The 27,452-nt window shown below is 37.9% G+C and overlaps 1 protein-coding gene across 6 annotated transcripts in view; it reads left to right on the top strand.

Moving 5' to 3' along the window:
• SEMA6D (semaphorin 6D) overlaps positions 1–27,452 on the top strand; it is a 342,631-nt gene that overhangs the window by 192,975 nt on the left and 122,204 nt on the right. For all 6 annotated transcript variants that reach the window (XM_077185497.1, XM_077185498.1, XM_077185500.1 and 3 more), the window contains one exon: positions 19,933–20,013. The gene's annotated coding sequence lies outside the window, so the exon portion shown is untranslated. The remainder of the gene's footprint in view (positions 1–19,932; positions 20,014–27,452) is intronic.

Here is a 27,452-nt window from a genome sequence, read left to right as displayed (position 1 = left end):
ATCAGGACTCCAGCAGCTAATTCTATGACTGTTTAAGTGTTTTGTACAAAAAACAAGTGCCTTTCAGAGGACAGCTGGAGGGGGAAAAGTTCATTCCTCTGTATTTTCCTAACATGATGTTTCAGCTTGTCTCCAGATCTGTCCCAAGTTAGGAAAGAAGGGATTTTTCAGATGGGTTTTCTCCATCAAGCATCATTGACGTGAGCACCAGCTTAGAAAAATAATGGATCCAGTACTATGAAAGGCACCTCAGCTGTCATGGGAGGCTAAAAAAGCTGGCTTGAGAGCTCCCACTCTGCCCCATAAGCAGTGCAAAGCCATTTTGCACCATTGCCAGAGCTGTGTGTTCAGTTCTCTGGACTGACCCGTAATGGGACGATCCCAGTACCAATGGAACACTCTGCAGGCTGCATTGTTGCTCCAAGCTTGCTTTTGCTCCTCAAAGTGCAGGCAGTCAGGCCTGCTGGCTGGCTGTGGGACCCTGAGAACTGATGGCATGATCACAGCTCGGGGCTGTGCTGACCTTCTGCTGTGCCTGCCCAGCTGCAGGGCAGCGCTCTGTTTAGAAGGTGAACAGAAGTATTCATGTTGAAAGTCAGCTGGTGTCTCTCCTTGTTGCAAATATTTATTTTTAGTAGTGTTGCCAATATTTATTATGGATATTTTAATTTAATTCATGAACATAACTGTATGTTGCTAATGTAGAAATGTAAGCTGATAAAGCCTTCAGATGAACGTGTTTAGGTTGCAAGCAAACTTTTTTTTTCATTCTGAGGAGGTGAGAGATGCACAAATCCTGTTGTTTCAGAACTGATGCCAGATCCCCAGATAATGTCTGCCCGCAAGAAATGTGAGATACATCTGAGCAGGATAACAACAAAGTGCAGCAGAGATAAAGATTTGACATTGTTTGAAAGGGATATCCAGTAACATTTTCTAAAAGACTAGATAACATTAGCTTCAAGCCAAACACAAATGATAGCAATCTTTTTTAAAAGAGGTGACCATATGTTTAACAGCTGATCAATTTGCTACAATACAAAGAATTAGTAGGAGGAAATTAGGAAAAGAAGAGGAGCTTTTTCGGCTGATCTGTGTTCTTTTTGTGCGCCTTTCTAATTCAGATCTCCATTTTATATTAGTCTTTATTTCCAATTTTTTGCTCCTCACTGCACTGTTACCTTTATTTCAATATCATTAATTCATTTTGATCTTGAGCACAGTTGGTTGCAAACTGCTGTCTCTCTGTTACAAATTGATTTGTCCTTTAAAAAAGGGAGACAGACAGAAACGTCAGACTTGTTTCACAACGGGAATGTTGAATGTAAGACTTGGCTCCAATACAGCGTCCACCCAGTGGTTCTATGAATAAGTGTTTATAGATTGTACTGAGCCTTCTAGCCAACTCCTAGTGTCTCCTATAATTGCTACTGTAGGAAACAAAAATGTTCATCTGAAAAACCAAACTCTTCATTTAAGCTGTGCAGAACTATTATTCTGTTTTATGCGTAGTTTTCTAAAGGACTATAAAACTTACATGTTTAAAGAATACAGAAATACAAGATTGACTCACCACAGATTTTTTTTTTTTTTTTTCAACTTCAGTGATGGTTGACAATATGGTTCTGGTTTACTTGACTTCTTTTAGGACCTTTCTGATTTTTAGCATTTTAATGGGGTTGAAAGAAGTAGTCCATGCACTGATCTTGGTATTTTGTGAGTGTCTTCTCTTAACTGTTGGTCCTACTCAAAAACCTTCTATCATTGTGTCTACGTGCATTTTTTTTCTATTGTATTTCCTGTTGTTTAAAAATATGGACAAGATTAGTTCAGAAGAAATGGAAAAAAATAATCTGAGAAAGATCCTCACTATATTGACAAAAGTAATTATTTGCAGCAGGCAAAGTAGACAGGAACAGCTACAAAAGGTCTCTCTAGCGGGCAGTGGAAGAAAGTGCAGAAATACTTACTTGTGTCTGGCATATGGGATCATGCAAGTGATGAATTATGGGGATTTTTGTTGTTATTTGCATTAAGCAAATTCATGTGAATTAGTCCATATAGCGTTAGCTTGATTGATATTGGTAATTGCTCTTTGAATGTATTAATATGGGCCATATGCTAAATCTACCACTAGCAGAAAGGCATAATCTCTAAGTAAAACAATTACTAAATGGTACAGTGACAGGAGTAATTAAAAACTCTGAGATGTTGTAGAAACTGTCATTGTTCTACAGTGCCACTCTGCTTTTTAAATAAGATGGGTTCTATCTAAACACACAAAAAGCTATACAGTAAAAAAAAAGAGGGAAAATAAAGAAAAATTGTATACCACCTGCTGATGTGTGAATTGGATAGCATTGCAGGAAACGACATGTGTTAAATCACTCTGATGATACAAGGAAGAAAAGTTAGAAAGTAAAAGATTTATTTCAAAACACTGAATTAGAACATAGCATGTGTTCAATGTGAAACACAAAAGCTGAATTCAATATAGTATTGGCCACTATCACTTAAAGTTTGAACAAATGCAATGGCTCTACAATTTAGGCATGAAGTAATAGAACATATTGCTATAATGTGTGCAAAGAATTAAAGATCATACTTTATTATATTTATATCCCTTGCCTGAAAGCCTTTCAGCCTCAAAGCCCATTTGTATAGGAGCATGTGTGCAATAATGTGTGTGCTTGTGCATGGAAGTACAATCAGAGTTTTCAAAAGCTCCATGGACAATGCAATTGTGGCTTTATATACAAGTGTCAGATACACATTTTTGTACTGCTTATACACAGGAAGGTAGTTTTTTAACTTTACCCTTTGTATGTGCTATTCAGCAGAAAATGGCAGGAGAATTCCAGAAGCAAATGTACTCATTCGTGTAATGCGATTGCCTCTATATTTATGATCCTTTAATTGAGACATATTGCTGTGTATCCAAAATGTCAAACTGCTATTTTATATTAGAAATATTAATCTCAAATCTTGGCAGTTTGTGATATCACATCACTAAAGGAGGCAGCCTTGGTCATAGGAAAATGTCTTTCCAAAAGTCTGTTTTGCTAAGAATTTGTCAATGTGAAATTTTAGAGGGTGTGGGGGTGGTGGGATGACACAGGACAAAAACAGAAGTTTAAATCTGGATTTGCTCAGGAAGAATGCATTTAGTGTCCAAAAAGTTCCAAGTGTTCTTTCAAGAATGAGCAAAGATTTGGCTTAAAGGCTGCTCTAACTCAGGTCTGAACTGACAGCTGGAACTGATAAGAAATTAATAGCAAACCTTGTAATAATGGAAAAAATTATAGCAATCCATATAAAGAATTCATGGAAGAGAAAATTGAAATGGAAAGGTAGAGTTATCAGGAGAAAAGATATAGTTGACATGACTGCAGAAATGGGTCAATTAGGAAAAGGTTACATCCTAGCTGTAGTTTTGCCTGTTAGTCAACAAGAGTTGCAAGATCACCAATAAAGCATTAAGAATGCAGTGTATTTTTGCTCTTTATTTTCTGTCTTTGGAAGCATGCAGGACAATGTGGTCATTACATTAAGAAAGCAAATAGTTTGAAGTCATTTAGTAACCAATGAAAATATTAACCATAATTTAGGTCTAAATAATTTATATAACATCCACGGTTCTGCTATTTGAATCCTCTGTCTAGTTCAGAAGCCCAAATTTATGTGCTGTGACAAATCAAGAAAGGTGCTGAAAAGAGAGATAAGATGGTTGTAGTGTTTCCTCTCCACAAGAAAGACTCTTTATTCCATGTAGTTATCTCATCCAGGAAGTAAAATCATAACAAGAATCATCAGTTGGAAACGGAAACAATAAATTCAAATGAGAGTACAAACGGAAGGTGAACAGTGGTGCTGATTGACCTTGAACAAACCTAAGGGAGTGCAGAGGTTTTCCAGTTCTTGGCAAGCTGTGGTCAGGACTAGGTGCCTTTTTGGAAAGTCACACACAAGATTTTAAGCTCAATACTGGAGCAAATAATGACCTGTGGTATACAAGGTCTTATAAATGCCTCTGACTTAAAACATTGCAATTTATTTATCTTGGAGAGGGGGAAAGGAAGTTGAAAATCTGTTTGGGTCCCTAAAAGACAGTGGGCAAAAGCCAAGGTGTTTCTCTGCTGAAGGGAGGCAGCAGGTGAGGCTGGCACAGGGGCCAGGGGATGGCAGCCAGGGGGACATGCCCAGCTGGCACTGCAAGGACAGTAAGCAGCTGGCTTTTCCAGGGGTGTTCTTCAGAAGCTCTTCCCACTGGCTGTTCCTCAGGGCTGTCCTGCTCTACTCTGGCTGCAGCTCCGAGCACACTGAGAGCGCTGCTGCTCTTGTGCACAGTCAGAGTTGTGGAAAACTTTAAAACAAACATCTGCCAGCAACACATCATTTCCTGTGGTTGTCCTAGCCATGAATTTTTTACATTGCTCTGCCTTCCCTCATGCACATTGCTCTGATCATGCTGCTTCCCTCCCCTCTTATTCACTGGTCCAGGTTAGCTTTAATGTAGAGACCAGCTTGCACTGCTGATCACTGAGTCTCTTTTTATCCTGTAAACTGTATGGAGAGATTAGGTCAAGTTACTCCTCTTGTGCTGACTAGTTGTGCTCAGTATGTGACATTCCTCTGCAGTTGTTCTGATTATGCCACGTCCTACTTCATTCCTTAGACTCTGCAGAGCCAGATTTGCAATAGTCTCCTCTTCCTCTGCTTTGTTTTATTCAGACAAGCAGTTCCACCCATCTTCCAAAGGATAAGTATTGACATATCTAGAGCAGTAGTAATCGGGCTTTTTACTGCTGTCAGCAGCTCGGATCATCCAACACTCTTGTGCTGTGCACCCAGCAATGAGAAAATGGGGAAACCACACAAATACAGCTGTGTTCCAAGTAACTCTTGTTTACCACTGTGTATAAACATGCATGGCTTTTCTATTTAGATATCCTGTCTCTCTCTCTGTCTCTCCAGTATTCTGGTGGTTTCTACAGCAGATCACAGAAAAGGACTTTATATTGTGCAACTAAAACTAATTTTTTTGTTCAAACACATTAAATTATCCAAAGTGATGATTATTTGTTACAAATCAATATTTACAAATATATTTTTGCAGGGTTTTGTTTTGGTTGTTTTGTTTTTTTTAACTACAAATTAAATTTTTCAAGGCATTTGCACTAAAAGGTTTGGAAACAAAAAGGAATCTCTGACTGCATTCTAGTTTTTCTGGCAAAGTGGCAGAGATACTCTCCATCCCATTGAGCTCAATGATTTCATGCTTAACCCACAAAATAAAATGAAAATATGGGCTAAGAGCCTGGGAAATTGTATTTACAGAGGCACTGGGAAAAAGTCTGGGATGGGTAGGGCAGGAGGGTTTGGTTTAGTTTGTTTTTTTCCTTCTCCTTGGGAGCTTGTATTTTGTAAGGAAAGATAGATGGAGAGAATGGTGTCGTGAGGAATGCATAGCCCTCTGCAGTGTTGTACCTCAGAGCATGAGGGAGTGTAAAGGCTGCTCAATAAACAGGAGAATTTGGGAAATACCTAAAGAAATAAACAACTGAGCAGCAGGTACACCAAAACAATAACAGTGCTGTCCCTGGGAGATGGAAAAGCAAATTGTAATTTTGATACCACAAAAAAAAAAAAAAAAAAAAAAATTAAATACTGACTCCAGAAACAGGTGGGGCTTTGTGGCTAGTTGGGGTTTTGTGGGGTGAGGAGAGGAGGAGATGGAGTGGTGGTGCAGAAAATATTGGACATTTGTGAATCATTCACAGGTTAATGTGAACTCACCCATTTTTCTGATGACTTGAAAAAGCTGTTGCATGTGGAGGCTTTTATTGAGAAGATCACCAAGTTCTTGCATCCAACAAAATGTCCATATTTCTTTTTGTAACTGGCAGAACACATAGGGTCCTGCATGACAATGCTCAGCTCAGGAGGGGGCCTCTGCATCTTAATATTCTTTAGTACAGTAATGATCCAGTCTGAGATAAGAACTCGTGTTTAGCAATTCTGATTTAATTTACAACTCAGCTAGAATATAATTATTTTCTGATTATACTTAGAATTTTGTGATAAAAGATTGGTTTTGAAGTTTGTAGGAAGAGGAAATACTCAAAACCTTTTGTAGTCCACATTTATTTCTAGAAAACTGATTTTTCTGCTAATACAGAGCAGATGATGATTTTTATTTACATTAATGTCAGAATTTATTTCAAGCTGAAGCTAGGTAAGAGCTAATTACAAATTTCAAACCCTAATGCCCACACAAGAGTTTTGTTAATTTGTACTGATGACTGAAAGGTTTTCAAATTGGCTAGTAAATATTATTAGAAACAACACAAAATTATCATAAAAGGTCAATGCTTTCATTGGCAAAGACTGCATAGGATTTGGATATTTATTATGAAGCTAATGTATTAGCAAACATAGAAAATCAAGACTTATTAGACATCAGTTTAGCACCATGTTGCTGCTTCAAGCAGTTTTTATATTCCTGTACCTCTACTAGGTCATATTTCAGATGGTTTTTTCTCTTGTGTAGTTGCCAGCAATATCTCTGAGGGGAATCATGCAGGAAATGTGGGAAACCAAAGATGCCTCCTGTGTGTTGGCAGCTCTCACCTTTCTCCTTGTCCAGGCTTTTTACTGCCTGTGTCAGGACTCCAAAAGGTTCACTGCTCTACCATGGAACTTCTCTCTCTTAATCACCATTAATTTCATATATTTAATATAAAGCATCATTTTTCCCTTCGTAAATCTCATTAGATCTGTGAAAGTATTATCAAGGCCACAAGCCTTGTCCTTTCAAAACATCTGTACAAATTCAAAGCAGATGCTATATATATCTCTGGTTCTTGGGAGAAACCCTCATGTATCCCTGACAAGCACATCTCTCTGCTACCTAGGAGGCATCAGACAAACTATTACAACTCCACCACTGGTTTCTCAGGAGTCAAAGGTACCAGCACAGGCTTATAATAAAAAACCTGCATCTGGTCTAGCATACTGTGCATCAGTACAGCTCAGAAATCTCCATTAGAGGAGGGAAGAACAGATGATTTTCAGAGTCAGACCCTTCTGTTCATTGTCCAAGGCATGATTCCTTTTCTCATCCTCTGATTGTACTCCCATGTCTCCATCCTAAATAATTCCTGGGAATGTGTGCTGCAGTATTAGGAACTGTTGCTGTAGCTCCTGCTCTGAAGCAGTAAGCAGTGCTGGCACAAATTCTAGATAGCAAAGACTCTTACAAAGTTAATTTATCACCATAATCATATTCCTCATGTTATCCTGCAGAAATCAGATAAATATAAATATATTTCCTCCTCAAAAACCTGATTTCAGGCTGCTCTTCTGGCTTAGCTGTGCCTCTGGTGCCAGGGGTACAAGTCCTGTGCCAACAAGTTCATATACTGACCCAGGAACTGGTGATGCTTCCACAGAATTGTGCATCCTCCCTGTCTCATGACTGTCACAGCTCTTTTGGGGACATCCAGTACACCAAGAGCAGCAAGCTTCCTGTTGTACTTACAAGTGAACTGGTTTTGACAGCTATCATTGACCAAAAATAAAAAAAAGATGGAGAGTACTATAATGTAGCTCTACATTTTTTTTCCTTCTTTAAATGGGTGCAGTTTCTGTATTTGCTGACAGAACCATAGTGTGCAGAACAAGAGGCAGCTGCATCACTCACGAGGAGCTTGTTCACCTCAGTGCTTCCAGCATGGCAAGGCTGTCTCACCTGAAAGGGCTTGAGAGATGGTGAAACTCTAAAGCTGTTGTTAGGTTTGGTGGAGAGGTGCTCCTTTTTACCTTTATACTTTTCAAAATAACAACACTAGAATATGTGTGTGAACACTTACTCCAGAATTAGGGCCCAGTTTATGTATAATAATTTGTAATTTCTGCAGGAGGTATTGACTGCATGGATGTAGCTTGAGGGCTTGTCATGGTAAAGCCTTTTTTTCAGCAGGGAAAAGAATACAGTGGTCTGAGGAGGTGGTTCCTGTGCAGCAGGATCTGTGTTAGGTGAGGCACAGGTCTGCCTTGGTTTGGGTCACTGCAGGAATTGTAATTTTGCCCCTGCGGGGGCTGAGGGGCAGAGTGGGGTGCAGGGACCCCGTGAGGGGAGTGCGGGGCTGCCCCGGTTCCTGCCACGGGGCACGGCCCAGCCCCTCAGAGAAGCTGCTGCAGCCTCTGAGCAATGTGTGGAAGAGGAAACAGAGCCCCACAGGCAATGGGTGTGAGGGAAAAAGTGTGAGGAACAGCCCTGTCAGCACCCAACAGAGAGAAACAGGTGTGAGAATGGTGTTTTAGTCTTTGTTTCTCACCGTCAAACCCTTCTAATTAGCAATAAAGTAATTTTCCCTGTGTCAACTCTGCTGTGCCTTTGATGGCAGTTGGTGAGTGATCTCCCTGGCTTTACCTCACACCAGGAGCTTATCAGTCTCATTTCCCCCCTGCCCTGCTGAGGGAGGAGTGAGGGGGTGGCATTGGGTGACTGGTGGCCAGCTGGGTCACTCACCCCAGATACCTTGACACAGGGCTCTAAAACATTTTGATGTTGCGTCAAAACACATCCGTGGTTTCTGCTCACAGCACAAAGAGTGTTTGGGGTTTATGACTTCATTCAAAGCAGCAGAAATGAAGAATGAGTGCAGCTGAGAAGGCCTTGTGCTGCAGAGCAGCCTGGGCTGAGGGGGCACACAGGGGCTGTCCCCAGGCTGGAGCAGTGAGCACAGAGCAGGGGTCTGTCACAGGTGTGGGGGAATTGCTGTGTTTAGGGCTGGGGCTGCTCTGAGAGCTCGAAGCACGGAGGGTGTGGGAACAGAACCATCACACAAGTGTTAAAGGCAGAGCTCACCTTTGTCTGGTGGTTTGAAATGGAGTCAGGGACTCCCAGAGATAAAAGCAAAAGCTTTTGCATCTGACAAGCCACACTTAGGTGCACTAACAACATATCTTTGTGCATTGGTGCTGAGGGAGGCTTGTGAGATGTGATAATGGTTTCCTCCAAACCTTTTCCCTTCTTGGTCCAGCTGAGTGCATTGGTTACCCTCCAGTCAATACCTTGTTGCAGAAACTCAGAGGTGACTTTAATCACAAGGATGAAATTCACCCTTGTGCAGCACCAAGTGGAATTTGAGACCTTTCTTCACAAAGCTGAGCTTAACCCTGGAGGAATAACAAATTCACAGATGATGCCAAACTTATTTGATTTTTTTCAGACCACACAGTTTTTCTAGGGAAGTGACATGGTTAGAGATGGAGGAATGAAAGCAGCAACCTATGGGCATGGCTATTGCATCAGAAAATAGTTAATAGTGTTGCTGTTGTTGTTAATATTTACATGAAATACAGCTTCCTGATGACTCAATAATGTATCCCCATAGCTAATTAATAAATATTTTGAAGATTATTACAATGTTGTCACTTACAGGCTTCTAACAACTCCCTAGGGATAGGACAGCTAGTTAGATCAGCAGATCTTCCTCAATTAGGCCCCAATTTCACATCAGTATTAGAGCTTCTGTGTTGTAGATATTAAATATTAATTTTGATCTATGTAAGGGGTGAATGCCTAGTCTGCCTGTGCTTCCTGTTGATTTGCATGGAAAAATTGTAAGGGTTAGAGAGAAATCTTGCAGAAATACTCACATGTGCCATTCAGACAAGCATCTCAAATGTCCTAATTTGTTTTCTTGTTAGAGAAACTTCATTAAAATTTTGAGTATAGAACTTTGAGTATTATAAAAAAATTTGATTTATTATGTCTTTACATATTTTAGTGAAATTAATTTCAGAAAATATTATCACATTCCTTTGAATTTGTTACTCTTTTAAAATAATGTTAATTTTCAAAAAAGAAGTGAGTAGTAAGATACGTGGTGTTAGAAGTTGTTAGATGCTAGAAGTACCTTTTATTTTGGTAATGCAAGCCTTTTCCTGTTCCTCCATTCGAAATGGTTGAATTAGATTACTAATGTCTCTTAAAGGATACTTAATCTAATCAGGCAAGAGTTTCTGTCCTCCCAAAAGGACCTGATAGGGTTGTCCCCTCTGCCATGTATTATTTGCATTAGCAAAGAGAGCTTCTAGTACTACTTAATGAGAAAGGATAATGGAATCATATATATTAATGGTCAAAGCCTGAGTAAGAGCTGATGCCCCCTGAAACAGGTTCTGAGTGTGTCCTTTGGGAAGTATTTCCTGCACAGATGTTTTATTAAATGTATGTGGAAAATGTACCAGGCAGTACCACTTCCAGCATTAACAGCTTCATGTGCACTTGTCATGTAGAAAAGGCAAAATCCTCAGACCCATGGCATCCATAGCCTACAGCTTATACCAGTTTCATTAAAAGCTGGATCAGATCTCCTTGTATATCATAAATCATAGCCTTCCACTTGGTTACAGCAACATGAGTTTTAATAGGTTTCTCTAACTAGAACAAGTTGCTAAGCCATAGCCAATCCAATTTATTACTGAATGCACCGCTCCTCCTTAGAGTTTCTAATGGTGAATTTAAGAAAAAGGGAGTTGTATTTGTAACTCTCAATTTGCTTTGTTTCAGCTTCTAGCAACTAGATCTTATTATCCTTTTCTTCTTGGTATTAAAGCACCTCTTTGTAACAAGTATTTTCTCAGTTTTGGTCACCAATCTTCTTTTGCATATAGTTAACAGATAAAGCTCTTGGAATAGTGGAGACCTAAAAACCTCTCCAGTCCTCAAAACATTTCTCTTGTTTTCTTTTGTGATTCTTGATAAGTTAGGGTTTCTTAACAACTCATTGATTTCTTGTCTTAAAGGGAAAAAAAATCTAATTCTTTACTATATGTGAGAGTGCCCCTGTGCAGAAAGTACTCTGATGACAAATATAGTTGTGAGGTTTGTCCAAAACCATACTGCTGCTCTCACTTTATGATTTGCAGTAGTTGCCAAGATTTCCCTTTCAGTTCATCCTTCAGCCCTTCAGAGATGAAGGCTGGGTGAAATAGGGCACACCTTTTTTTTCCCCCCCTAGCTTTGTTTCCTAATCCAATATGTGACACTTCATTTTCACTGCCTTGCAAATGTCACATGCATCTGTTTCTTTGTGTAGCAAATCTCAAGATTTACATAAGTAAATAGCTTTCAGCACTCTTGAAGCCACAACAATGTACAAACATGTTTGAAATTGTTGAACTAAAAATTATATTTGACTGCCTGCTGTGAATAAAGATTTAAGAGACTGAAAAATTTTATTAATGATTTCAGTGTAACATCTTCATACTGAGGTGATTAGGCTGACAGGTTAACTCTGTGTGTTGAAGTTTTGGGGCCTTGTTTTTGGTATGAGCTTCTCCTGAAAGAGTTTGAACCAGAATGCTGTGCCTTCATTCATGTGCAAAAATGCTGAAGAGCCAAGGTGTGCTATGAGCAGGAAATTGTGAGATATTTCAGACTCCTCCAAGAGTTTATTTTCATAAAGGGATTATTAAGGACACTTGATTCTTACTCAAAACCTATTGTGGTTTTATTTGGCAGTGTAAATACATCTTCATATTTGTACATGGGGAAAAATATTCTAGAAACTCTACATGTAAATATACAATATCACTACCATTAAAGTTTTCTTACTGGGGGAAATATCCACTGCTATCTGATGATGGCACGTGTCCATTTTCCTCCTGCCTTTCCAGTATCTATCTGCTGTTATTTTTGTCTGACACAGTTAATTTAAGAGATGAACCCTTTAATGGTGCTCAGAAGGCACCTGTCACATGTGGGGCACTACAAGGTGTAACATAATGATGATAATCAGTCCCAGAACTGAACTGATGTGATAGTAAATGTGAAGCCTCTAGATTCCCACTTCCTCTGAAACCTGTCAGTTATCTTTAAATAGAAGAGCTGGGCTGTAAAAAGAACATAAAAAGAGCTTCATGTGATAGCTGCAAAATGGAAATAAATGCCTGGCTATTTAAAAGAATAGGTGCTTATCTTCCAAATTATTTCAAAGATATGAAAAAAAAAAGAATAAAACCCATTTACAAGTCACAAGTCCACTTTAGCTAGACTCTAATTTAGACTCATGGTTCTTTATCAGTGGCATATGTATGTAAACACATGCAAATATGACCTATATTATGATTTTGCTGGTAATTTTTTTCAGTTATTATTTAATTATACATAGTCCTTTACTTAAGCACTTTGTAAAAATAAGATCTTTGAAAAAAAAATGGAATGGTTTTAAAAGGAATTAATATTATTCTGTGAGTTCAACCTTTAACATAATGTGCAAACCATTGGATTAAAAGCAGTAGATATCACAGGTCAACTGCACTCACTAATCACTGCCTCAGCAAAAGAGATTGACTTTGTTGCTAGCTGGTTGCAGTAAGAATAGTAAATCACTTCATAGTCTTTCTATTTATTCAGTTCACAGCTTGATCACCGCTGTTTCACCTTTCCTCTGAAAAGCAGTAATGATCTCTGCTTTGTCCAGGAAATAGAAATTGTTCATGGAGTCTCCTCACTATTTGTTTTAAGTGAATGAGCAATACAGCTTATGCCCACTGGTTCCTGAAATGAAGCACTGTCATAGCATGAATATTTCTGTTGAAAATTGGGAGGGGGGATTTTTGCTTGGGTTTTTCTAGACAGCCTCTGACAGACAATTGTGCTGCTTTATGCATTACAGTTTCTGTATTTTGTTATCTGTGAAGACTGCCACAATATAACTTTGCAGGTAGAGCTGCAGGCAGGCATCTTCTGAAGGATGAGCCTCCTGGGATACTGATTGCATTACCATGCTAAACAAAATTGCTGTAACAAAAATGTTTAGCCAAATCTATGTAGGAAAGAGTAATGTTCATTCAAATGCATTTTCAAAGGGAATCCTCTGAAATGGACAAAGTACCTAAATATGCCTTTGAAGTAACTATATATGCAGATGTAAGATGAAAAATAAGTGTTTGTTGACATACTGTTTCAAGCTGTACAGTTTTAATTTTATTAAGAATGAAAGTGATGTGTTAAATACTTACACCAGTGTGTCTTTGTGCCCAAAGCACAAGTCTTTATGTCTAGAGCCAGGTTTGGAAAGATAGATTTGGAGAAATAATTGGTTCTATAGCAAAGAACTGCTGTGCTGAGGGTGTGGGACTGAGTGTTGCTGTGGAAGGTACATGGAGACGTGGCCATATCCGTCTTGGAGCAAATACCCCTCTCCATTGGCTTCACTGCTTTGGACAAAGGTCTTAAAAAAGCAAAAGGCTGCATCAAATATGAGCTACAGGCAGGTCTGCAACAGCTAGCGGTGTAGCAGGCAGTGTGTCCTTCTGTAGCAAATCACTAGATAAAAATAAGTTTAAATTTGCTGCTTTGATGGTGGGTGTTTCTTCTCTAACTGTTAACCTAATAAGTTCTAGTTATAATTCAATGTGATTATCAACAGGTGGTTATATGATCTGACTGCCTTGTAAAGAGGGAGAAATAGTTTTGGTTTAGAAATATTCTAGTTCACAAAATGGGGTTTGGGAGATGCTGAATCTTTGCCTGAGTACCTATTTCAGATCCTGTTAACAGCAAAACATGCTGCTATTAAACTATGAAATCAAAGGGCAAGATTGCCCTTTGTAAATTGGCAAATCAAGTGGCAAGACTTGCTACTAATTTGTAATTCAGTGGCAAGAAAAATGAAAGTACAAAAAATTATTACTAATTTGAGCCAGAGTTTCCAAAGCTATGTCACACATGCAATTGCATTTAAATGAGTATGTTCTATACATGCAGTTAAGTTGGTTGGGGTGCAGCTAATGAAATACAAGCATTGCTTTTCACATATCCTCATGAGCATTCAGACTTTAATACATTATTGTGCTTAAGGCATGGTCTTCAAATATGGGAGTGATATTATTGTCTGTTAGTCTCAGACATTTGAGAGTATGATATTACCATAAGGTAAAGACATCTTAAATCAGATGTAATAAAAGAAAAGCTTTTTGATTTGCTATTATTTTAAATGATAAATTGTAGCATATCACTGTTACAAAATAAGTAATAGTCATTCATTAATCTGTCATGTCATTATTTTGGAGGGTTTGTGCTTTTTGATAAAATGTACCTTCTCAGGAATTTTTCTTTGTAAAGAGGTTTCTCTGCCTTGATATTTTAGTATCTTTCCATCATTCTTAGTGATTGGCCTGGGAGTCACATAAAATTCATACATTTGGTGGTGAGAAGGTGTGAAGTTTGCATCCTTTTGGAACAGAGACTAGGTAGCAATAGCAGTGAAACGAGCTATGTTATGGTAGAAAGGGACAATTTTTGTAGAACTGGGGACAGTTACATTTTGGAAAAGATTACTAATATTTGACTGGAAGAGAATACAGCTTCCAGGAGGTCCAGGTGTGCCCGACCTGGGGTATCAGCTGCTTGGTGCTGACTGAGACAATATAACAGAGAACATGGGCGTTTACCATATGCATCAGTAGTAGATGAACCAAATGCAGGAATCAATTTATGTGGCAATGAATAAACATTTAGTATATAAGAATAAAGACTCATGTTTAGAATAAACACAATTCTTTATGGAGATGAGATAGATATGCTTATAATTAAATGGTTTTTAAGAATTCTGTGGGGCACATTGTGCTATAATGCATATTCAGACCAGGATTCCTACACTTTGTTGGGGATCATGAATAACTCCAGCCTAATAAAAGCATGCCCAAGGAGAAAGAACCATCCTTGCAGGACCAAGGCAGACCTGCACATTCCTCTGTTCTGTGGTCCTGAGCTTCTCTCCTGCAGGGTGTAGGAGTGCTGAGGCAGAAAAGAGCTGTTGTGTGAAACCCCTCACCCATTTTCTGTCTTTATGGGGGAGTCCAGATATTCTTGCTTAAAGTCTGTCTCTGAAAGCCACTCCCTTTTCCTTGGGCAATGATAACCACAGCCAGCAACTACAGGGAAATGAGGCACTCAGTACTCTTTGGGTGGGAGGGAAAACTAATCTATAAAATGTTTCCATGACAGTGGTTTTCTATCTCTCTTCCAGACCCTCAGAATACTAGTTCAGTAATACTTATTATCTGCTTCTACTTTTTCGTTTCTCCAACTAATGTGCATTAAAAATGTTCACTTATCCACCTGGGCTCAGTGGAGCTTTATATACCATATGTATTTCTGTTAAAGTCTGAACCTATTTTTATATTACTTCAGGTTTTCAATTAACCTTGCTTCCACATATTTCACAGCATTAAAGCAGTTTAGTGTTAAACAGAACTCACATTGCCTCACACCTCCTCTCCTTCCCTCATAAAACATTAAAATGCAGCTTTTCTATACTGTATGAAACCTTGTGACAGCTGAGTTACGTAACCAATTTGATATTGCATTGACATTATTTTGAGGCAATAACACCAGTAGTGATTTTCCAGTGTTTCACTCTACTGTTAGATGCACTAGGAGATGTTGCTACACTGAGCTACATTTCTTCTTAGTGAAGCATGAACATCATTTCAAGGTGGACAGATGCAGCTTTTTGATGTATGCATATACACCTAAAGAATTAAAAAATTATTATTACCATTTTGGAAAATTATGTTCAATTCAATGTGTTTACCTGGAAATAGATAAAAAGAGTAGGTTCACAAAGGAGAGGAAAAATGGTGAAAAATCTCATTCTAAATTGTTATATTTGGTGCTACTGGATTTCTTCTGTTGTGTCATGAAAATAGTTTGCACAGACTAATGATGTGTAAATTAATGAGTATTTTATGATAATCTATTCAGTCAAGTTAAAGGGTAAAATTAAATATTGGGTTCCTACAGAATTTTTAGGGCATTACCAGTTCAAGCATTAGTTTCTCTTTCTTGTCTCTAAAGTTCTGAAAGTGTCAATGTTTGTTTGAGAATAATGTTCCTCTTGCTAAGGTCTTTCTCTTTGTTGTACTGGACACCATCTGTGACACACGGTCAGCAAGCTGGAGTCATGACTACCATCACAGATCCTTCTGATTTACAATATGAATTTCATTTTTAGGGAATCCTCAATTATGTCCTCTCAGCTGATTGTTTCCCTCTAAACATGCATTTGGGTGTCACTTGAGGATGTCTGTCTTAAAGCTTTTTTACTTAAATTTTTTGACCTATTTTCTCATTGTCACTCTCTTAGTGTCAACTCCTGACTTTGCCAAAACAGTGTAAAATTTCATCTGAATCCTTAATATGAAAATATCTTCATTTTAAAAAAATATCTATTCTCAATGTCTTACAGTAGTTTACTTTCACTAAGCTTTCTGGACCATTAGTACCACTATTATCCCCAGGTTCTCTTTGCTTCCCAGGACTATAAATTTTCTTCATAGAAATCATAGCTTTAGCTTTCTCAGATGTTGTACCAGCCATTTGTCTGACAATATTTTGAGGGGCTCACTGCTGCCTCTGCTCAAAACTGTGCTGAAAACCATCTGCATTGCCAGAAATGTGATATGCATCTTTCTAGCTTAGTATGGGTTTGACCATGAAAAGAATGGAAATTTGAACCCAGATCACCAACTCTTCATGTCCTCACACTGAAATATGTCCCATGAATATGAAATATTTCATTTTTTCCTCCAAGTACAAATCATGGTATTTTTCTGAGATAAAAAGCATAGTGGAACAAATATGCCTGTATCTTTCAGCCAGTTTAGGTGTCATGTCTGAATATAAACCAGGTGTTCAGAGACCTTTTTGAAGTCATTTTTGAAGTGCTGGATCTTCATGGTATATTAAATTCATCCACTTGTCAAGTTCTTATCAAGTTCTATTCACCTGTGACAGACACATGAGAGTTTTAAATAAAGACCCACTTACTACTTGGTCTAGCTAGGGTGGAACATGACCAGCAGTTTATTGTCTCTCCTCCCTTAGTCTCCTTGCCCAAATGCAAGTGATGTTCTTGAACTGATTGAGTTGAACTTCTGCCTTTTCTCTGAATCTCTGAAAGCCACCGAAACCACTGTTCTTATAGATATTTCCTATAGATATTTCCAGCAGAGAAACTTTGTGACCAAGCCAGCTCCCTCCATGGCAGAGATACTCTTTTTTCTCAGTTCTTTCAGTTGCCTACCCACTGTAATTGAAATCTTCACCACAGCCCTAATCTCCTCTTCAGCACCTTTGAGTCATTCTTCAAAGCCTCTTCTCCCACTACAATTTCTTCTTCTGAGAAGGATCTTGACAATTTTTTCCCTGTGAGAACTGATAAACAAATGATCTTCATAACTGCTCCCTTCACTGGCTGCTCTGTTTCTGAAACAGTCCTCTGGCCTGTCACAAGTTATAGAGTTTTCTGACTGCTGTCCTCTGCTCACCCTCTTTATGCTTTTCCCCGTCTGATCCCTTTTATCCTTCAATCTGTCACTCTCTTCTTTCCCTTTTGTTACAAATGTTCAAGTTTGCCTTAGCCTTTCCCTTATTCAAAATATCCCAGTGTTTACCCAACCTGTTCTTCTGAGAGGCCCTCATCCCTGAATGCATGGAGGATGCTTCAGTCATTTCCATCTAATTCCCACTCTTTGTAGTCAAAGGGAAGTGCTCAAAGGAGTCTGTAACTTTCTCCAGTCTAATCAGAGTGGGTACTCCACCTCTGACCCTGTGAATCAATCAGCTGTTTTAACTTCAATAACCATCCTGCAATGCTCTCCTCTTTTGGCTTCCATAGCACTCCTCTCCTCCTCCATGTGCTCCTTGGTGAATTTGCCTTCTCACATCTCCAGTTGTGGAGGTTACAGGGAAGCCAAAGATTACCTTACACAACTCAAATAATGATGTTAGAAAAGTCATTTTCTTAGTTTCTTCTCTTTTTTTGGCTGTATTGTTTACTGACCATTATTCTCAGGTGACTCTCCCTTTCTTTCAGCAGCTCATTTGTCCTTTCTCTACTCGGTGTCGATTTCCTCCTCAACTCTTGTTTTCAAGGCAGCACCTTTGTGCTTTCTCTGGAACACTTCAGATGCTTCTGCAAAGCTGGTTCTTCAAATTTCTCCTCAAAATGTGCCTTTACCAGGTTCCCTGAAGAAAGTCCTGCCTGTCATAATGGCTATTGTTTTCCTTTTTTTACCCTCTTACTTCATACTGACCTATTGCCTTTTGTCCTCAGTTCACTGTACAAATTCTGAGGAGTGTTTCCACTGTGCATTTAGCAAGGGCTGATGCTGTGGAGTCCTGCTCCATGGGTAGAGCTCAGAGGTGCTGTGGAGGGAGCAGTAAAGGCCAGGAGCAGTTGAAGTCATGGCTACATCCCTGCAGAAGGGCCTGGCACGCTATTCTAACAGTTAATATTTTTGGCAAAAATACAGATATGGAAACTATGTCCATGTCCAGATGTGCATACAGAGAGCTGCCAAAACAGAGTAATATGCATGTAACGTGTGCAGTTTTCATACGTATGAAGAGATGCAAGTCCTTACCTTGAAAGAAGTGAAATACTGAATAAACTCTGGGATAGCAGCTATGGTTCTGGGGTGCTTAACCAGTTAAGTCATTCCCTCCAGCACCCTTTTGTTGTAATCTCCCTCCAAAGATATTAAAAATACAGAAACCTTGGCCAGGTTGTGGTCGATCTAATTTATAAAACATTTTCTGGATATTAAAAGTTAGGGCAATGCACTTGTAGCTTTTAAATTGTGTTAAATATACTGTAAACTCCCTGAAAGAATCTTTCATTGAAGATTATTATATGAAGATTTGAAGATTAAAGTGTCTAGATTAAAGATTAATGTGAAGTGCACTGGGATATTGTTTGATGTATAAGGAGCTATATAGTATATTTATACACTTTTCAAAACTGCCTGGGGGAATTAGACACCCAGTTCCCTACATGTCTTTGAAAAGCTCACTCTAAGGAATTTGTTGTTACATAGTGAAAATGGTAATGTTTTCATTGGGAGCTTGAGTCAAAGAGGAAAGGAGAGATGTGGAGATCCTCTGTATTCATCTAGGGCGTGATGTCGGCTCCTTACAGTTTTTTTATTGTTTTGAATTTGCTCTGTCATTGTAGAGACAACTTGGATTTGAGTGTTACAAGATCATAAAACTGGTCTGACCCAAGAACATTGCACCACCTGCCTATTTCTTGTTATCAATCCCATGTCTTTGCTCTCACTTCAGGATAGTTTTCATGTTCTCCTAAACAGAAGTCATTAAAAACCATACAAACATTAATGAAACAAATGTATACATGTACATATCTGTATTTACAGTAACATATGCAAATTTATGCAAAAATAATTATGTTACACATGTATTTTTTTAAATAATCCTTTTGCTGGAATTTTTTGACAAAAAATAGACGGGGAGAAACAGAAATACTTTAATTAAAGAAACCTTCCACATATGGTAGAAATTACAAGTTTTCTTGTTCCTGAAGTGCTGCAATACAAATAAGCTGTTAAATGCCAACTCTGAATGTTATTTTTCAGATGTTAAGAGAGATAGTCCTGTACTAAAACTATTAGGAGGCAAATCTATTTGAACTTCAAAATCCCTTTGATCTGAAAGGAAAATGAACTGCATATGAGTTGTATGCTTCGTTAATTTAGGGTTGGCCAATTTTGTGCATTTTTGTTTGTTTGCTTTTTTCTGGGAGGCGTCCTTCTATTGAGGTTTATTAAAACTAATACTGCAATACAGTGTTATTTTTTTTCTGGTAAAATATGTTGGATTGCTTTCATGAAAGGACAGTTTTTCTACAGAAAGTACCCTCTGAGAATCAGTATTCAGGTTCACATTGAAAAGCCAATGTGCAGGTGTGTTGCATTCAGAGCTATTGTAGTGGTCTTATCATTAAACCTGCAGTAGGCATTTATAAAATAAGGCTTTCATGGGTACTGGCTAAGTGTGATTAAAAATAATCATCTGTCTGATGAATATTTTCCTCTGACTTTTGGCAGGATAACCCATCTGAAGTTGTGCCAGAGTTTACAGGAACACTGATGCCAGCAATTTAAGGATCTTCACATTCGGTCTCAGTGGTAAGTTCTAAAGATGCCATAGAATTTCATGTTAGAATTTTATTTGTATGGAATATTCTATTCCATGTTAGAATATTACTGGTGTCTGTCAGGTTATATTACAATTGAATCTGTGTGAAAAATGAAGCACTTCCCCTTGACCAATACAACAATAGAGAGATAATAAGAACATATATTGATCTGTGAGAGATTGAGCTCAGGAGCTCAGAACACAAGTTCTGAGCAATTTTCCTCAGACTAAAATCAAAAGGGCTTTTTTATTGTCCTCTCTACTAATGTAACTGCTCTCAGAAGGTTTGACATTGTATTTCGGAGAATGTAACCATTGGGCAGATTCCAAAGAGAAAGTAAAATGCACAAAAAGGAAATCCAGTAGCTTCTTCTTGCTGAAAACAAAGCAATAAGTTGTAAAGTACAAATTATTTTTCTCTTCTAATGCACACTCTGTTGTAATTAGTCTGATTCATCAAACCTTGAGTCAGATTTTCAAATACTGCTATGGAGAAATTTGTTGGGAGACATAATCTATCTGCATCTTGAAGCACAGAAATCCTGCTGCAGAGATGGTTTGCCAGGTTTTGTAAGAGAAAGGGAAGAGAGGGCAGCTGCATCCTGCTGTACTTTTGTGTCATTTGGAATAGACCTTCTACAGTAGCTGGGTAGAGTGGAATAACTCTTTAACTGGAACTCCTGTTGGTGCCTAAGTGCTCAGCTTTTTCAGGAAGAAATGCCTAATTTTAGATGATATTATTTGTGATTATATCGTTGGTCAAAATGACTCTCCCTGTTATGCCATATACCTCGTGGAGTGTTTTGGGCCCTGGCAAGGTAGGAGGCGTGGGAAGTCACCCCACTCCATGTGACACTCCTGCACACAGCAGCCACTCAGGGCCACTGCTGGAGGCAGGGCCTGGCCAGGCCTTGGCCTCAGCTTGGCCAGTTGTGCTTGTGCTGCTTTTAGGTCACTGTAATACAGATGTCAAGTACCAGCAACCTTCAAGTCCTTACAGTTACAGGCTATTGGAGTATATATATTTTTTTAATTAGATTACACTGCAAAAGCAAGAACTTTTCTGACATGGAAACATTCCTCTAGCATTATCATTAACCAAATAGTTCAATAAAATCACTGCTTCAGTTTAAGGATGAATTCAACAACAATAGTATTCCTATTCAGTCATGCTCTATTCATATAAAAAATGAGCATAATGCTGTGTTATCATGAATCCTCAAGACAGATTACATTTCATTATTGCTGGGTGACTTTTATAATGTGGGAATGTGATTCTAATAAAGGACAATATCTCCCTCAGTGCATACTGTTCTAGCAATGTTCTTTATTAGAAATAAAAGAATACAGCATTCATATCATGTTTCTTGATCACGTAACCAGTGTGCAGAACAACAAATTACCAAGGCAGTTTTCTAAGGAAACAATATGATCCTAAGAACACTATTCTTAACTTTTCAAATTGTTATTTGCCATTACTAAAATCTATAGGTGCTGGGACTCAGTTGAAAGTCAATGCTGTTCTGACAGACAGAATTCATGAAAGCCAGAAGTGACTGGACTAAACTACTAGATCTTTTTCCCCTGAAAAAAGCAAGACTGTAATGACCTAGCAAAGGAAAATAAAAGAGCTGCATTTGTTGTCTCTTGGCTGAGGCAAATGAAAATCCATTAGAAGTCATCTGAATCCCAGCCCTGTGACAAAACTCCCATTCACTTCAGCAAGAGCCACTCGAGTAATGGGCATTTAAGGACTATAACTGGGTTAGATAAAGTCCTTTAGGATCTAGGAGAAAAAATTTGCTGGACTAGAAAGACACAGAGGGAGAGAGAAAGAGGAACTCGCATATTCATGTTATCAGTAGATACATAGCATATGCCTCAGAAGGAGGAATGACCTTCAGGGCATACAGATGACCAGCTCGCTTGTTGAACTCTTATGGAGTTTAAAAATAGTTCAATATTCTGTGCAATTAAAGGAAAGTGTGTATATGGATGTCTGTTAAATGAGAAAAAAATAGTGTTCCTTCTTCCTGCCTTTCTTTATTTGACCATCCATTCACACTTCATTTCAGCCTTTATATGAGTTTTGTGTTCATAGTTTATTATATTTTCTTGAGGCAAGAAAGATTTTCAATCAGAAGTTGATGAATGTCCATATTAAATTGGATCCCTTTTTTTAATTAAGTTCATCTAAATTTAATTTTGCAATTTTAATTCAGTAAACTCATCTGACTCCAGATGTTGAATGTGATTTTTCTATTCCTTCTCTCACATAATTTTACCTGTAAAAGATTTATGACTTAGAGAGGCATTTCTGAACACTTTTGAGTGTTTTTAGCATGTGTTTCATGATTGGCTGGTACACATGACCAATTAGCATCCAAAAATACCACTCTGCACCTAGGCCTTCTTTCAATAGAATGTTACTTTTATTACTTGAATTTTAATCAAACAATCAGCTTTTTAAAAAGCATTACCAATGCATTTTAAATTCTAAATGGATGTTGAATTCTACAAATATTTCAAAAGTGAAAGAGTAGTCTTCAAAAGCTACAGAATTCCATAAGAAAAAATGTAAAAATTACTCACTTTGAATAAAAGAAATTCCAAATAATCTGGGAAGGTGGGTTTGGACCCTTTTCTCTCATTACAACTGTAGTGGTAAATTATTTGGAGCATGTTATTTGGACTTTGTAAGCACGGGAAACATATACTGAAGTGCCTATTGGTCTTAAATATTTAAGATTTTCTAATTTTTTAAGATCTACTCGTTTCACTAACAAGAGCAAAGGCATTGCAGATTTAACTGTCACTGCATACTTTTCATATTCTGTCATGGCTTCTGGATCAGTGTGAATGGCTCTAATTTTAAGAATTCCCCAGAATCTGCTCCTTAAATGTGGACATATCTAATAACTTTGTGTGTGACACATACGAGGCATTGTATCATGAAGGCTCTGCTTCTCATCAAAGAAACAAATACCCCAATTAAACTTTCAGATAATACTAAAAAGAGAATAGTCCAATTGTAAACAAAAGGGTGGTTGTATTATTTTTTTTTCCTTCAAAATGAAATTGTTTTCCTTGAGATTTTTTTTGATATATTAATTTGAACTATTTATCCATGCAGTCAATAAATCCAGTTCTGAACATCTGTGTCAGTTCAAGGCTCAGGGGATGCAAACTGCTGGGGGTGTGATTGGCCATGTGCTGCTCCAGGTTTGTTTGGAGACTTCTTCAGAACCAGTGGAGTTCCCAGAACCAAGCAGCAGCAATGCTAATATGAATCAACTTCTCTAGTTTCTCCTTTCATATTCCTCCAAGCTCCATAACAGTACTTGGCACTCACTACAGGATTTGAGGAGGTGTTGTTATTGCTGTGTTAGGGAAGGGAAGGGGTGAGTGACCAGCTGGGAGATGTCAGTGGCAAGTCTGTAGAGCCGTGTCTCTAATGATTTTCCATAGGAGTGGGGGAAGTCAGTTGCAGGGAGCTTCTCAGTCAGAGCAAGACCATAAACCCTGGAAATTTGGCTCTTCTTTTGTACTTAGATCATGTCTTTCTGGTGAAAAAATTACTTTCTAGTGAAAATCTTACTTCTGTGAGTGTTAGATTTCAGCATCTTTCTCATAATGCTTTACTACCTTTATATTAATTCATCTGTGTTTTCTAAAAGGACTTTTCTCCATTCATCAATAGCAGGTGTGATTTGCTCGTTTTTCTAGCAAAAGAAAGAAACATAACAATCCTCCATTGGGTGAAATGCTTCTGAGCTTGAAAGGCTTCGTGTGTCAGTCTGGATGGGACCCAAAGAAGGAACCACTTAGAAATTACCAAATGACACATTTTATGTTAAATTGTCGAGATTTTCTGTAGATTTGCAGAGATTGTAACCATACAGTGTGTTTGCAAAGACTCTACAGAAGGGGATGTTAAACCTCCATGGTCTTAAGAATTCCTAATGACTGCCTGCCAATACGGCTGAATCCCGCAGGGTAATGGGGGGAATGCCTACCATGTAAATATAAAGGGGGTTATTTAGGAGACCCAGTGAGCTGTGAATTATTGCCTAGGTTGTCACAAAAAAAAAAAGGAAAATGAGTTGTGAAGAGGAAAGAACGTGTACTGAGTTCTGAATAGCTTTGTAAGACTTTTTCTGAGATAGATGGAGGAACTTAAATACACTGCAAAAAGAGATATCTGTTCTGTCAGATTGCAGATGCATCAGCCACCCAGATTACTGTGAAAAACCCATTAAAGAAACAAAACTGGGTTATTTTTATGCCTGAAAAATGCATGAATCAGAAGAAAATAATATTAGTTCAATAGTTGAATTTAAGGTCTTTGTGGATCTGGTTTCTGGGGAAGTCAGGGAGAATGTTTCCACTGCATTTAGTAGGACCTGGCCTGGGCCCTTGGAGATTAAAGAGTTAAGAGCTGGATTGATAGCAGAGGTAGTAGAGACCTTCCAAGCCTGGTTGTGTTGTGCATCATTAGCAGAAAGTAATTGAAATTATGAATATAAAAATACTTCTAAAAAATTTCACTTAATGCGCTGAAGCTCATAATCTGTATCACAAATGGACAGTCTGAAAATGTACACTGTGCACTTGTATAATATTACATATATGCAAATATTTAATTTTTTTAGTGGGAAAAATTTCATCTGAATTTTGAAACTCATCTTTCTGTTCACTTCAGGCACTTTGTCAGAACTGAGGCAAAAACCCCTAGGGTAGTGAGCTCTAAACAGGACATTGTATTTACTATATGAAACTCATGAAATCTTTGTACTTTTTGTTCCATTATATTGCAACAGGAAGTTAATTGCTCTCAGCATTGTATCTGTTAAATGGAGCCTGTGGGTTTATAAGTATGGTGACAGAAAGAGCATATGAAATGAAGGAGATTTATGTCAGCTGTGTTAATTTTTTGCAGCTACTTCCTTTAAGCAGGTCTGGCTAGGAATAATGTCTTGGTTTTCAAAATTCAAGCTTCTTTTTTTTTTTTATCCCACTTTCAGTAGAATAAAATTTTATTTAAAAAAAGGCTGAATAAAAGGAGAAGGTTAAGACCACAGAATGCTAAGGAAAGGGTATTTCTCAAGGAGTTGATCTTTTTCGAGAGAAAGAGGTTTGATATTTTATTGCTGAAAATGAACAGCTGAAATTAACAGAAAAAATAAATGTTTTTTAATCTACATTTGAAGGTGGAGTAGAATTCTTCAGATCTCTCAGTAATTGTTGTTAAGAGCTTTTCCTTCTGAGCTGAGTGGTTCTAAATTAAATTATTTGTTTTTCAATATAAGTAAGATTTTGTTACTAGTTAGCTTACATACAATCACCTTAAACACAGTTTTAGAATGAGATGAACCATGTCAGTGTATTTCCCAGGATGAGGAATGAATACCTGATGAACTTCATTCTTCCAAGATAAAATACAATGCATTACTTTAACATTTATTCCTGGTGATTCTGTTAAGTAGTGGTTAGGATGTGGGTTCTTGTTACATGTTTGCCAAATTATATATAAACATACTGACATTCTTGTAAGTCCATTAGTAGTGAAATATCCCTAAATATCTTCAAGATTTTTCTAACAGAGATTTTATCAACAGAACTGTTTGAGAACATCAAAATATAATTAAAGGCGACAAATTAGACCAGCCAGAAAAGAAGATTTGGTTTTGAACAAATCAGTTGTTTTGGAACGTATATTTGAACCGTTCCCTTATTTTTCCTAGGTTTCACCTGGCAAAGGTGAATGTAAAACTGTAGTCTGAAAGTAAACCCAGGCCTCAGGGAGGAGGGAGACATTTATGGCAGTAAGACAAAGTGAGGTAGTGCAGGGGATTTGGCATTAAGCAGAGTTCCATTTCCTCCAAACAGACTGTGAGATGACAGCCCAAACTCTGTGAGAGATCTTGGAAGGGTCTGTAGGCAACTGCTTGGGTGCCTTCCATGAAGTGAGGGTTTGTCCTTTCCTGTTAAAAGAAATATAAAATAGGGTGTTTGGAAAAGAGTACAATATAAAGGCAGATCACTAAGAATCTCACATGACCCTGGTGTTTTGTGACTGTATGTTACATGTGCAGGTAGGATCACTTCAGAAACAATTCCCCTTTTTTGCCAAGGTCTGAGCTAAGGGCTCATTGGATTTCCATGTTATGGCATGAAGGGATGATACTGTATTCCATAAAACTGGAATCATTCTTTAGTCATGAGAATAGTACACAGTACAATCAAATCGTTAATAAGTTCCTTTATTTTCTTACTAAATGTTCATAGTCAAAGTGCAAACAATAAGTAGTAATTTAAAACAAACAAACAAAAAACCCCAAAGAAACAAAAAAAAAAAAGCCCCCACAAAAACCCTGCTGGTCCTTCAATTGTATCTGTTACATGCTAGTGCAGAATTACTAATGAGAACATGTTTAGGTATAAATAAATCTTTTATCCTCATTATAACTCCACTGTGTTCGTACAGTGAAGTCATCCACACAGAGCTGATTATGGGTTGAAAGCCTCAATAGCCTCTTTTATTTATAATAAATATTGCATACTAATGTTAACAATGTCATTGTGCAGTGTCTCAATAGAGGATTATGACTTCATGTAATGTTAGCTTGATGTCTCTCCTCTCCTGTAATGGAGTCAATTTTCCTTACAGAGGAGATGAGAATTACTTATTCACAAATCTTGTAACAAATATTCTATGTACGTACTGTGTTAACCCAATATTAAGGTGGCACAATGAAGCTCAAAGACAGGAAACACAGAGTTGAAATTCAGTGCCTTATCTTAATTTACCCCTGTTGTGTGCAATGATATGCACTTTAAAGTTAGAAGTCTCTATTTGAGAGATATTTGAAATGTGAATTACTAAATTTTTAGGTGTAATTCCATAAATAGGTGTGTGGAATATTCCTAAGCTGTGTGTGACTGAAAATAACAGAACCAGAAGCCTGATTTTTGTGGCACACAGCTCATGCAAAGAGGGGATGAGATCTATTTATATTAATGAGCAAAGAGTAAGGCAATGTTCCATCAGCTACCAGAGACAAACAGCACGTTGGGGAATAGGGACCCATCTCAGGCAGCACTTAGGCACATGCCCAACCTCAATTATGGCATCAACAGGACTTGAGAAAAATCTTAAACACTGTGGAGAAAAAGGAACTTGTGCATTGGCATTAAGACTCATATTTATATAATAAAGCAAAATATTGAGTAAACAATGGCGCAGTCCTTTGATGCATGTGTAGAGATATTGTGTAATATTAACATAATACAATTGGATGCTTAGCTCCTGAATGCCTTCAGAATAATTTATCTGAATGCTCGTGAGGGAAGTTCAGGCTAAGATGAAAAGCATAAATCCACCTAACAGCTAACAAATAATTCACATTAACTGAGGACATGTGCAGAA

This window comes from Agelaius phoeniceus, chromosome 13 (assembly GCF_051311805.1).
Source record: "Agelaius phoeniceus isolate bAgePho1 chromosome 13, bAgePho1.hap1, whole genome shotgun sequence".
Taxonomy (NCBI): Eukaryota; Metazoa; Chordata; class Aves; order Passeriformes; family Icteridae; genus Agelaius; species Agelaius phoeniceus.
Note: the sequence above shows the minus strand (reverse complement) of the source record. Positions and strands in the feature narration are given on the sequence as shown.